General features: G+C 43.3%; 1 protein-coding gene across 6 annotated transcripts in view; it reads left to right on the forward strand.

Moving 5' to 3' along the window:
• The first annotated feature begins 7,880 nt into the window (after positions 1-7,880).
• SESTD1 (SEC14 and spectrin domain containing 1) overlaps positions 7,881-12,395 on the forward strand; it is a 51,008-nt gene continuing 46,493 nt past the window's right edge. For 2 of the 6 annotated variants that reach the window (XM_063400423.1, XM_063400428.1), the window contains exons 1-3: positions 7,883-8,022; positions 11,150-11,212; positions 11,883-11,985. The gene's annotated coding sequence lies outside the window, so the exon portion shown is untranslated. Of the gene's footprint in view, positions 8,023-8,149; positions 8,329-11,149; positions 11,213-11,882; positions 11,986-12,395 lie in introns of those variants that run through there. The other 4 variants (XM_063400424.1, XM_063400426.1, XM_063400427.1 and 1 more) reach the window with 4 other exon arrangements.

Raw genomic sequence — 12,395 nt, forward strand, 5'->3', positions numbered from 1 at the left:
TATTTCTGCAGATATTATACTGAAACCAGCACCTTCATATACATGAGTAGTCAGCTTCAAACAAGAGCACTAATTGTACTGGTGAAGATTAGCAGGACTGACACAAGAACTATGAAAAGACTTTTCTTCCCGTTCTATCAAAAACTGTTTAATTTCTTACAATGGTTTATAAATTAAAAAGAATGAAGGAAGGAGTTGTACATAACTTCCAGGGCAATGTTTATGCAACTGAGAAATTCTGGTTGATGTCAAAACATTTCTGTGCTACTAAATACCACAGCACAGGTGTAACCTGCCACATTCTCACTGAGGTTGACATGTTCAAAAACTTGAATATTGGAGGACCCCTGAACTTTGCTGTCACAGGGGGAAGCCATTTGAAGAATGGCACAGAAGCAGCTTAGAAAACCTTGGTTAATCAAACTTGTCAGACAGCAGGAAAATGAAGAGAAGGACTGACACCAGGAAAGGCACAATGGGCAGATTGAGTACTGTGAGGGAAGGGCACGTATGACTCAACAGGAAGGATTTACTTTTTAACTCGGGCTAGAGTTTGATGAATATTTCCATTGATGGAAGTGCTGGATAAATCAACTTTGCAGGGAGGGAAAGAATCTGGTTTCGATCTTAGTTATTCCTCCAGCCTGGCTCACTGTGTGACAGCAGAAATTAAAATGCACAACAAAAGGCAGTGGCAAGGAGGGCAGGTGAAAGTGAAGTTAGGGCTTATCAAAGTCTGTCTGAGATGGCCCCCATGGAGGAGAGCCTGTTTGGAGAGATGTGCATTGACAGACGGGTGCATTGAGAGCCCTCTGAGCTACACCCAGAGCGTGCTTGGTGGGAGGGAAAGGTGGGGAGGAAACCTAAACAGAGAAATGCGTGACGAGGTTTCATGTCAGCAGGAGGCAAAGCTGAGCAGGCTGCTTGCTGCCCTTACGGCACAAAACTGAAGTGCAGACTGCAGGGACTCAGCAGGCCAGCAGGTCTGAGTACAGGAAAGGACCTCACTCCAGCTAGAGAGGCTGCTGAGGAGCTTTTATAGAGGAGTCAGCACTAGCACTGCTGGCAACAATCAGCAGACATGGGGACCTCCTTCTGCGAGGGCTTTTGGGTGGCCAGTCAGTGAAAATATCTGGGGCTTGCTTATCCTAAAGAAGGTTTAAAAACACGCTGGTTTTGACTGCACACGTTTACCATGCTCATGAATTTTAAGAAGGAAGGTTCATCAGGGCAATTTGCTGCTATGTCAGGATAAAGAAAACTGAAAGTTTAATTCACAGTACGTTGTGTTTTCAATCTGCTCACTGGTACATAGGAAGAATATGAGGGAATTTAACTGTCTTTTCTTTAGAAAGGATCATTTGCTGATATAAAACTTGCTGTGAGTCTCTAAGGGAAGAGGTTTTAATTTTTTTTTACATATAGAAATGTAAATTTTCACATTATGCAAAATTTTATGTAGAGTAACTTAGTATATGATAATATTGTCCAACAATATTTGTTTTTATCAAAGGTTTTCAGTATTACCTTATTAAGTAAAAGTTGTTGCATGATTTTGCTAATCTCTGCCCTATTTTTCCTCTCTCTCAGTATGAGCTGTTCTGAAATTATGTTCATGTACTAGAAGACAAAGTGCCAAGTACCTAATTTAGTACTAAGCAGTTACATCCAAATTTCAGTTGTTGTATAACACCAAATACTGTAAAGATGACAAGCTCACGAAATACTTGCCTCAGTCTGGAAAATTATCAGCACTTTGGATTAGACAGTATTATTCAAATTCCATGTAAATGGCACTTTATTCTCAAGGTGGCCTGAATGACTTTAACAACCTGTTTGTAATGTGTGTCACTTAGTCTTAGCCACCTCCGTGACTAAGATAATCATTGCAGCCTGATTGCCCATAATTGTGCAGAAAAAAAAAAAGATACAGGAAGAGTTTTACAAACTACTTGTGAACTATGCAAAAAAACCCCATCAAAACAAGGACAAATCAGTGGGATTTAAAAACACTCTGTGGATTAGAAACATGTACTGTGGTTAGGCTCCCAGGGATTTTGGATGTGTTTGAAAATCCTTGCCATTCTGACAAAGATTTCAGAAATAAGTTATGTTAAGGACAAACATGCTTCATTATATTTAAAATGACCCTTTCAAAATGCATTAAAGTAAAGCTTGTACACAAAAGTTTTGATAGAGCAGTGAGAAATATTCTCCACACATTCCAAGATGTTTTATTTTTTAATTATTGCTACAGATATAATTACTTCCTTTGGAAAAATAGTTGGATATTTAGCCATGATATTCTCTCTGTCTTGAAGAGAATTTCTGACTCTGGGTGAACACTGAACACTGAGTAATTGAACATCAAATAACACTGAATCTCTGTAAAATAAGCCCTTTTTTACTGAAAAGGTTACAATTTAAAGCTTCTACATGAACATAATAAACTATGAAGTCAGGTAGCTCTAAGGACATATATGCAGATATAAAGAAGAATTTTAATCAGCTCAGCTCCTCATTCCTAAAAATTACTTTTCTCTGAAAGCAAAGAGCTCTGCCTCTTATTGCCTCTAAAAGTAACTCATATTATTTATCCTTTTTCAATTCACTTTTGCTAACAATGATTGTAATTAGTGTTAGTGCACAACCTAACTGTTTGTAATGTAAGAACTTCAAGCCATATGAAGAGGAACCTATGCAGAACCTCATTCGTATAAGTGAATAGTTTTTGTCAATGTAGAAAGATTAATCTAATTAGACTTAGAGAAAAGTCTATTATTGGGAAGCTCCTTTCAATTTATCCTCTTTCCAAACACCCTCCTTATGGCCCTCTGAAGAAACTTAGAGAAGAGTTTTTTTCTCAAGAAGATGCTTGGTAACATCACCATGTCAGAACTGTGCTAGAATGTAGAATCATACAGTAATGGGAAATGCACACAAAAATTGTAAAGCTGTCTTTGTATTCCCTTTTTCTAAGACCACACAAAGTAACAGCTACAGTACAGGACACCCACTTCTCAACCCCTGAGCGACATTGCCAGCTAACCTCTTTTATGCTGTGAACATTTTGCTAATAGTTAGTTTTAAAGCTTGAAATTAAATGTAAATCTAATGTAAGCAAAAATGGTGGTGGTACTGAGTGTGGCTGCCTCTGCAGTGCTAATACACTCCATGGCTGAAGAGCAAGGGAGTTGCAGGGAGATGGTAATCAAGTCTCATTAGAAAAATCCCCCTTCTTTCCTTTTCTGTGGTGCAAGCAGAAGAAAGCATCATGGAGCTGCAAATATGGTTCCAGCAGAACATCAGGTGATTTGTAGAATTCAAAATGTCATTGATCATCAGCTCTGTCTCTGTGCTACTTCTATAGTTAGCATTTCAGAGTCATGTCTTCTGAGAGCTGCTATGCCTCATGTGATAACCAGTATGGTTAACCAGTATAACTAGTAGGGTACAGCTCCTTTTCTTCAGCAAACACCAGCAGGAATCCCTGATCAGACTGAGCCATCGGGAGACAGAGCATGCTGCAGACATCCCACCAAACCTGCTCAGTGGTATGGCACATGCACCAACAGAACAAGAAAGACAGTCCTGATGTCCTTCCCCTGTGGCCACAAACACGGCCTGAGACATGCCCACCTCCCTTCTGCTGCTGTGTACCTTCTGACTGAAGCTACAGGGTCAAGATCCCTGCCCTTGTATCTCACGACATGTTTGTGGCCACAGGGGAAGGACATCAGAACCAACTTTATGTTTGGTACTGTGCAGAAAGGAAGGCATTCCCCCTTGTACAAAAATGCTGCCAGTATAAACCATTTTCCTTTCACAAGCTGAAATAAATTTCTAAGGAAACCATGTTCATATTTAAGAAATCTGAGCAGCAAAAAACTAACTACAGATAGCTTTGCTTACTTTTAAATATTTCTCAGGAAATGCAGCCCTTAGGCTTTTGTTTATTTTATTTTATTTTATTTTATTTTATTTTATTTTATTTTATTTTATTCAAGAAAGAACAAGTTATGAAGACTGTATTTCACAGAAAATAAAAAAGCAATTAAAGAAAGTAATAAAAGTCACTGCAGAGTTTGCTGCAGGATGCACAATCCAACAGCCTCTAGTACTTGGATGGACATGATGAGATCAGGGGATACTTTATTGTTTCTAGCTGAGCATTAAGAAGCACATAAAAAAAAACCCCCACAAAACACTCCAGATTCTTCAGAATCTTGCACTTTCATACTGCTGTATCTCATGTCACTCATACCTTTATAAAATGGTTTCTTTTTTTTATATATAATTGAACTGAAGAACTTCAAAATTATGGCCAAGCTTTTAAAATATTGTTTTATACACCCTCTGATAAGTGTGAGTACAATAAAACATAGATCCTTCAAAAACCTGCTATGAGCTGCCTACACAGAGTGCCAGGCTTTCAGGCTGTGCCAGTCAGTAAACAAAATCTCATGGGTTTGGGCTATTTGGGACTCGAGTTTCAAATTCTATTAAGAGCACAATTTAAGGCTTTGTTGTAATTTTTTTTTTCAGAAGAAACAATCACTCCTCAGTTCAGGATTAAAACCTAGTATTTGTGTTTAAAGGGGCATTTCAAATCTCGATGCTAATAGGTGAATGTGGCTTACCTTCAGAAGCCAGTGAATGGTAGCTCATGTACTGAATTCTGCAGATCTTTTGTTTGTTTCGGTGATGTTTTCAATGTGCACTGAATACTTGTATTTTTCTGTCACTTTGACTTCCCAAACCTCCTGATACTGTTTATCAACATGGAAGGGGTGTTTTTCACTGTTTTTCCAACATGAATCTGGCTGTATGACAAATAAATAAGGTTTTAAAGCACTAGATGCCCCTGCTTCTTACCTCTGAATACGGTGATACCATCTTGTCATGATCAGAAAGCTTCATATAGAAAACATTCCACAGCTTTTATTTACAATTCATTGCTGCCAGCCTATACTTATCCCACTGCATATAGTTATTTGCTTATTTTCAGTATACACCTTTTATGAATTGGACTGTTCTGCAAATTACATCTCTAGCCAATACACTGGGTACTGCTGGCTCACATTAACTTAACTGCTCACATTCATTTTTGTGCTACAAGTAAATTCAATTGCCTATCTGTTGCAGGGAGATGTGAAAGCAAATAACAAAGTAAATCACTCCAGGTGGAGGATTTCCAGCCCACCAGGTGCAAGGCTGTGCCTGGCAGACCTTCCTGTGCCCAGTGGCACATGGAACAAGAGGCAAGGTGCATTACAGGCCTGTGGGGTGCTGCACAGGACAGCCAGTGACACATCTGGTGGCACCTGAGATCAATGGCACCAGTGCCACCTCGAGCTGGTGTCCAGTATATGTGTATGGGGGGTTCGTTTGTTTTTCTTTGAAGGCTGATTTTTGTGGCAGTGCAATGACTGAAGCTGGAAGCAGTAACTCTGTTGTGAGAGCACTGCTCTACCCTGCAACAAAGGCTCTGTTGTGCTGGCACGCAGCACAGTGCCCAGAGCTCAGGATGTTTTCAGCCTATTTGCTTTCATTTGTATTTGAGTTAATCTGGCACAGCTGCTGGAGAATAGCACCATGTATTAAGGGTCATTTTAATCAAATAGATCCTTGATCCTCTGATTTCTTCCTACTGGCAGTTTGCATGGAAAAGGCAATTAACTACAACTCTAAACTGATGGTATGACCTTAAAAAATTAATTATGTCAGATTCTGTCCTGGCAACTCATTAAGCAGAGCATGCATGGCAAACCAAAAGTCAGTAAACCTGTTGCAACATATTTATATTTAAACTAGCATATCTCCAACCAGATTACAAACGCGAGTGACTTTTGGGTATACTTCTCTTATGGAAGGAAATGCAAGAATTCTGTTTCTCCTCTGCAGAAACCTTGTTTTGTCCTTGAGAACAGACTCCAGTTGTGACCAGAAAAATGGAGAAATATGGTCTATGTCCTTTTGGCCTGAATTCTTTTCCCTCTCCCACTCCTCTCCTCTCCCAAAAGTAACCATGAGAAAATTTATTAGGATTAATCAGTTCATGTGTACTGAAAATTTGAGATCCACAAGCCACAGCAAAACCACCCTGTTTTATTAGGTGCATTTTCCTTTATTGTGTAGGTTATGTGACAGGTGTGGTACACAGAATGTAAAATCTGCACTATGGAGGATCTTAGATGTGTGAAATAAGAAATTCATGTTTGACCACCAGCTGTAGTTTTTCCTTTGTTGATTTTTGTCTTGCTCCTTTCAAAGATCAAACACACATATGTTAGCCAGTCCCACTGCGTTTTCATGTGTTGGGCATCAGATCACTTACCTAGTGTTCTGAAATACTATTTGTTCTACAGTCAGAGCTTACAAAGATACAGCCCAAGGGATCTCAAGTAAAATTGATGAATAGTGAAAGCTTCTATTATCTTACCTTTTACCCATAAGTAACCATGAGATTTTTGTAATATATTTATATATATATTTATATATTTTTCGTATATATATATATATATATATATATATATATAAGCATAAATGTAGAAGAGTGCTCTAAAAGTTCTAGCTGGCACATTCTGAAATCATTAGTGAACACACTTAAAATATTGCTAAAGTTTTCCTCTTTTAATAAGGTAAAAAATAATGACTTTGTTTCTCTACAGAAATTACTTCTGGTGGGAAGCTGATCATTTATCTCTGTTTATCTCTAGAGGTAGTGAAGGAAATAATTTTGCTCCTCCTCTCTCTTCGCTGCAGCCGTTTTAAGTATTCTTCCAGGAAAGAAAGGCCCAACAGAGGCAGTATGTCCTCAAGGCTGGCAGGCCTTGGCTGATATGCCTCAATCTGAATGGCAGTATCTTTAGCTCTTGCATGTCCAGTGGGTGGTGTTCCGGGACAGGGACAGCTTTCCGAGCTGGCAGAGGCCGGGGATGAGGTCAGTACCACGGGCGTGCCCCAATGGTGACGGTGAGGGCCACGGCTGCAGCAGATGTTGACTGCACAGCGACCAGGAAAGGCGGTGAACGGAGGCGGTTCTGCAAACTCTTGCTTTGAAGGAAGAAAGGAAGCAGTTGCAGCCTCTGTGAGAAATGAGATTTAGTAAATTACATTCAACTGCCCTGGAAAAACCAGGAGCAAAATTATGGTTAAGACAGAGTTTGCAGAAGCCAATTTTTCAAAGAGCCATTAGGTCACCTGAGGATGTATTCAGATAGGAGATTTTGGACTGCAACCTGTCCTAGAGTGGTTAGGCTGAGTGCAAGGCAAGTGTCCCAGGCAGCCTTCTTCACAGCATTTCTTTCTGCATTTTTGCTTCTATTATTTTGATCTTGGCATGACAGAGTTTTAGGGTGCTTGTCCAGGAGCTAAGACAGACAATAGGTTATTATCTGCCATCGGACGGGAAACAAAATACACGCCAGGGCCGAATTGGATTAAATGATCCTCGTGGGTCCCTTCCAGCTCAGGATATTCTGCGATACTCTGAGTGGCGAAGAGCCCCGGTGCAGCCGGCACCTGCCCGAGGCACTCCCAGCGTTCACCTGGAGCCGCTGGGCTCGCATTCAGCACGCCCAGCGCGTCTCCGCGCAGAGCAGGGCGAGGGTGCTGTGATCCTACCGCGGCTGCCAGTGCTCCAGACTGCCGCTCGCCCCACGCAGGGTATGTACCGCGACCCTCGGGGCCTGCGGGCGCCGGGCGGGGCGCGGCCTGCGGGCGCAGCGCCGGGCACGGCCGCATTGTGTCCCGGCGGGGCGGGGCGGCGCGGCGGCTCCGCGCCCACGGGCGGCGCTGGGCGAGGGCAGCGGGCCGGGGGCGGGCCCGCCTGCGGCCGGCGCTCGCCGTCTCCTTGCCGACGGAGGAGGGCTCGGAGCCGCCCCCGTCCCCAGGGGCTGCCGCCGGGCGAGCGAGGCGGTGCGAGGCGGCCGAGGTTAGCCACCGCAGCCCGGCCGGAGCGGGCGGGTCCAGGCTCCGCCCCGCGTCCTCCCAGCCCGGGCACCCGCAGCGCCGCATCGGGTAAGTCCCGCGCTCCGGAGCGGCTCTGCCCTGGCCCCAGCCCCGCGGAGGGCGGCGCGGGCCCTGCGGCCTGGCCGCGCTTTGTTCCGGGCGGCGGCGGCGCCGCGGGGCGCTCCGCTCCGCTCCGCTCCGCTCCGCTCTGCTCTGCTCTGCCGGGCGGCGGCGGCTCGGCTCCCCCGGGGCGGCGGAGCGGCCCCGGCCGCAGCCCGCCCTCGCCCCGCTCGCCGCCCCGCGGTGGGCGCTGCCGGCCGCTCGCCCGCCGGGGGCACGGCGGGTCGGCGCGGCCCAGGGGAGCCCGCGCAACAGGTTGGGGCATTGTTCGTGCCGCCGCTGCAGACGCGCTGGCGGCGGAGGGGCTTCCCAGGGGGGCTCCCGAGCGGCCGCGGCCGGCGGAGCTTGTGCCTTTGTGCGGGCGCGGGAGGGCGGCCGCCGCTCCCGGCGGGCCCGGCAGGCAGGCCCGGCAAGGAGCGAGAGGGCTTCGGGCAAGGAGAGGCAGCCGGAGGCAGGCGGGGCGGGGCTGGGCTCCCCGGCTCCCGGTGCGGGCTCTGGCGGTGCGTGGCCGCCGGTCAGTCCGGCGGCGGGCTGGGGACGAGTCACGGCCGTGTCACTGCCGCGGCGTCGGGCGCTCCTGGGTTTCTGGAAGCGCTGCTCGGTCGGGAAGCTGATTCACTGCTGGAGACGTGGTTGCTCATAGCTGTGGTTACCCTTCCTTTGATTTTTGACAGGTCTATTGTCCATAGACAATTCTGCCCCATAATTGTCCTGTCCCTTGCTACCCCTTAACAGAGCTTTTTAGCTAGGCAATTGTACAAAGGCGATGCTCTAAAGCACTGTTTTTGTTAAAAAATTTGAGTGTGTGGAAGCAAGAGTGGAAACAATTAGGGAAGAACGGTTCTTTATTTTTTTGACTTTTTGTAAGTTTTTTGATGAGCAAAACTGATGAGGTTTATGTGGATGTGTATTAATAGATGCTTTTGTCTGTTGCTCTCTCATCTTTCTGCATCCCAAAGGAAATATTGGTCCTCTCCATTTTTAGTATTGCAGTGTCTGCAGCGTCCTCACAATTGGATCTTGACTTTGTTCATGCATTAAAATTCACTGTGATTGGGGAATACTGGGTTTTTCTCCCTTTTTTCCCTTCCGTGACATCACCTGCTAAGATTCAGTGTATAGTAAATAATAAATACTGTTACCACATTATAGGATTACTAATAATTACTAATTATTGTGCTAATAAGGGTTCTCCTTTATCTGAATGCGAGAATTTATCGTCCTAATACCATTGTGTGTACCAAGCAGAAACTTAGGAGAGAAAAGAGGGAAGGTGGGCTACGGGCTAGAACTGCAGCTTGCTCAGAGGCCTACGGCTTGGTGAGGTGCTGGTCATGCCTTGCTCTCTCGGGAGCAAAGGAACGAGGCAGAGCACTGGAACAGGCTGCTCAGGGAGATTGTGGAGTCTTCCTCTCTGGAGACATCCAAAGCCCTGCCTGGGCTGGGTCACCACCGGCGATTACACAGGGATGTGTCCAAAGGGGGTTCCAGTAGAACCATTCGAAGAGATGATCTCCAGAGGTCCCTTCCAATCTTAATAATCCAGTGATTTTGTGACAATCTTCCACCAAACCTAAGAGTAATTACAATGTGGTTTTAGGGGTGGATTTTAGGATTTTGCACAATTCTTTAGGTCGTAGATTGCTGCTTGAAGAGTCCTGTAACATTATCTCAGCAGACTGTTTTTCCTGGAGTAGTATGCTAATAGATGATGTTTTGTCTGAAGTTTAATTGATCAGTAACATCAGTTTTCCTAGAAATACAACTTAAAAGAAGGAAATAGATATATTTTTAAATTTCTTAGAAGAATATTTAGTGGAAGAAAAACTGGTATGATGTCTCCTGGAGTTGTAGGCTGTAATTCTAAATTGGCTATGGATTCAAATTTCTCAGTAAAGCTTATGTAAACAGGGGAAATTCACATAGTTTTGTCATTTCTGTCAACAAAGTAAAGGAGTCAGGTGAAGTTCAGCTCAGTTTCAGTTGGCTGTTGCCTGAGAGTGGTAGAAGGAAGGGAAACCACAGGAATTTCTTTAAGAACTTTAATACGGTGCTATCTAACTGCCAAGAATCTTTGGGAATAGATTGTAAAGAGGAACACCTTTATTCCTCAATGATGATGGGTGGGGAAATACAGAACACCTTCAATAGGCAGCTTCTGGTAAAGCTTTTTTTCTGGTAAATTTCCAGAGCCTACTCTGCCAGTGTGTCTGTACTTAAGCTGTCTCAAGGATTTGCTGTTTGCATTTTTGTTCCCAATCTGTAGATGTGTCCTCTTGCCTTCTCTCCCGTCTTTTTGAGGCTGACTAGAAAACGTCCATTAATAGAAGGGTGTTTTTAATTTAAAATTTCCTGTGAGTTAGATTGCTGTAATGACTGACCTATCAGAATTACACTAAAACCAGTGAAGTGTGTTTGTCATCTTGACTTTGCCTTTTACACAGTATACACTAATCTGAAGTTTTGGGGGTTTGTTGTCGGGTTTTGTTTCATGGGTGGAATTTGATCAAGTTCCAAGGTTTCGTGCAAGCCTTACAACATTTGCTGAGGTTTAACGTTTGATGCTTATATGTTAATTCCATATTTTCTAATACAAAGAGAGACTATTTATATTTTCTTATTCAAGTTATACTTTGCCTTTTTAAATTTTGTAACAGTAAGTACCTTTGTAGGAATACCTTCTTGCTCTTCAAAAAAAAAAATCTACTAACAGTGTTGTATTTTGAATTTAGCCTAAAACTCCGTGTAGGTTACCTCTGATTGAAAGCATACTCCAGGGATTCTGGTTCTTGTTACTTTCCCGCTGCTTCCGGTGCTGCCTCAGGAGCATTGCCTGCTAACTATAAACAATCTTGATGTCTACCATATGTTTTGGTAGAAAGTGCAGATTCCTGCTGTCCCACTGAACTCAAATGCTTAGCTTACTAGCATTTGTGAATATACAAGGGAAATGTTGACTCCCCTGTCATGTAGCTCTGTAAGAAACTCTTGCTTTCAACTTCCAAGGAAATGAAGTTTTAGATTGAGTAGCAAAATCAAAAAATATGGTCAAATACTCTTTCATTTAAATTTACAGAACCCGGGATCTGGAGCTCAAACTTGTAATCCTAGCAGACAGTTTTGCATTCCAGTACCAATGGTAAGTAAGATAGGTCTCTTCCAAAAATAAATCTTTATAATTTTCAGGCATTATATTTGGTTCTTCTTGGATACTGATGACTGTACTGCCTAGAACAACATCTTTGCAGTTGGTTATGTAGAAACTTACTTAGGCTTTAAATCTTGCCTTCTTTAACTTAACTGCCTTACTTGTTTTTGTTTTGTGACTTCTAAGATGTCTTTAAAAGGCACTATAGCAATAAACAAAACCGATACTAAAGCTAAATTCCGTTGTTTGGCCGTGCAGCTCACAGTGCAGCTTGTGCTGCTGTCTCACACAGTGGTAGTGTCTCACGAGGAGAGCAGTGGCTGGAGGTGTGTTAGAGGGTGTTTAAGCATAAGACTGGAGGTAGGCGAATTCTCTTTTTAAGATGGTTCTGTGGTAGTGGGTGAGAGTAAGGAAGGAAGTTTTAATAGCATCGAGGTAATTGTTGCTGCTCTGATGGCGTTGATAAGCTTGTGCTGGAAGATAAATGAGAGAATTAGGAACCTTGATTGAGCAAGTAGAAAAACGTGTTGGCAAAGCTTTTTGCTCTTCAGACTAAGTAAGAGTGAGAGATTTTTGAAGTGAGGATAACCTTACAGCAGATACTAAATTCAACAAGGAAGCAAGTGAAAATCAATCTGGAGTCTTGTTTTCCTGTTTCCAGGTGAGAAGATGAACTGCTGCATTTTGGACAAGCTGAAGTTTGGAGTGCTGGGATATAAAGAACCCATTAAGAAGGAAATTACAATAGTTAAGAGGAGATGAAGGTATGACTTAGGGCTTTACAGAAACAATAATTCAAGGGAGATAGATGTAGTAGGTATGTGAAAATTCAGAGCCAACATAAATTCCTGTGATGTTGGCTGAGTTGTATTTGAGATGTGTTCTAAGTGAGGTATTATGAAGGATAAGTGTTGACCAGACCAAGTAAGGCCAAAAATGTGTTCAAAGAATAAGATAAATGGGTTTGATGTTAGCTTGTTATTTTGGTTACTAAATGATATCTATGGCTGAACTTGAGACCCCAATGCAGGTTTTCTGTTTTCTCTCTGCTGGTGTTCTGTTTGCTAATTCTTTCATTTTGCATTCTCACTTGACCTTAGAAAATAGTGTAATTGGAAAATATATGAGTGTTGCATCTATGCAGGATGCTCCAGGGAGCAGCTTAGAGAGCTTG

Source organism: Prinia subflava, chromosome 6 (assembly GCF_021018805.1).
Source record: "Prinia subflava isolate CZ2003 ecotype Zambia chromosome 6, Cam_Psub_1.2, whole genome shotgun sequence".
Classification (NCBI taxonomy): domain Eukaryota; kingdom Metazoa; phylum Chordata; class Aves; order Passeriformes; family Cisticolidae; genus Prinia; species Prinia subflava.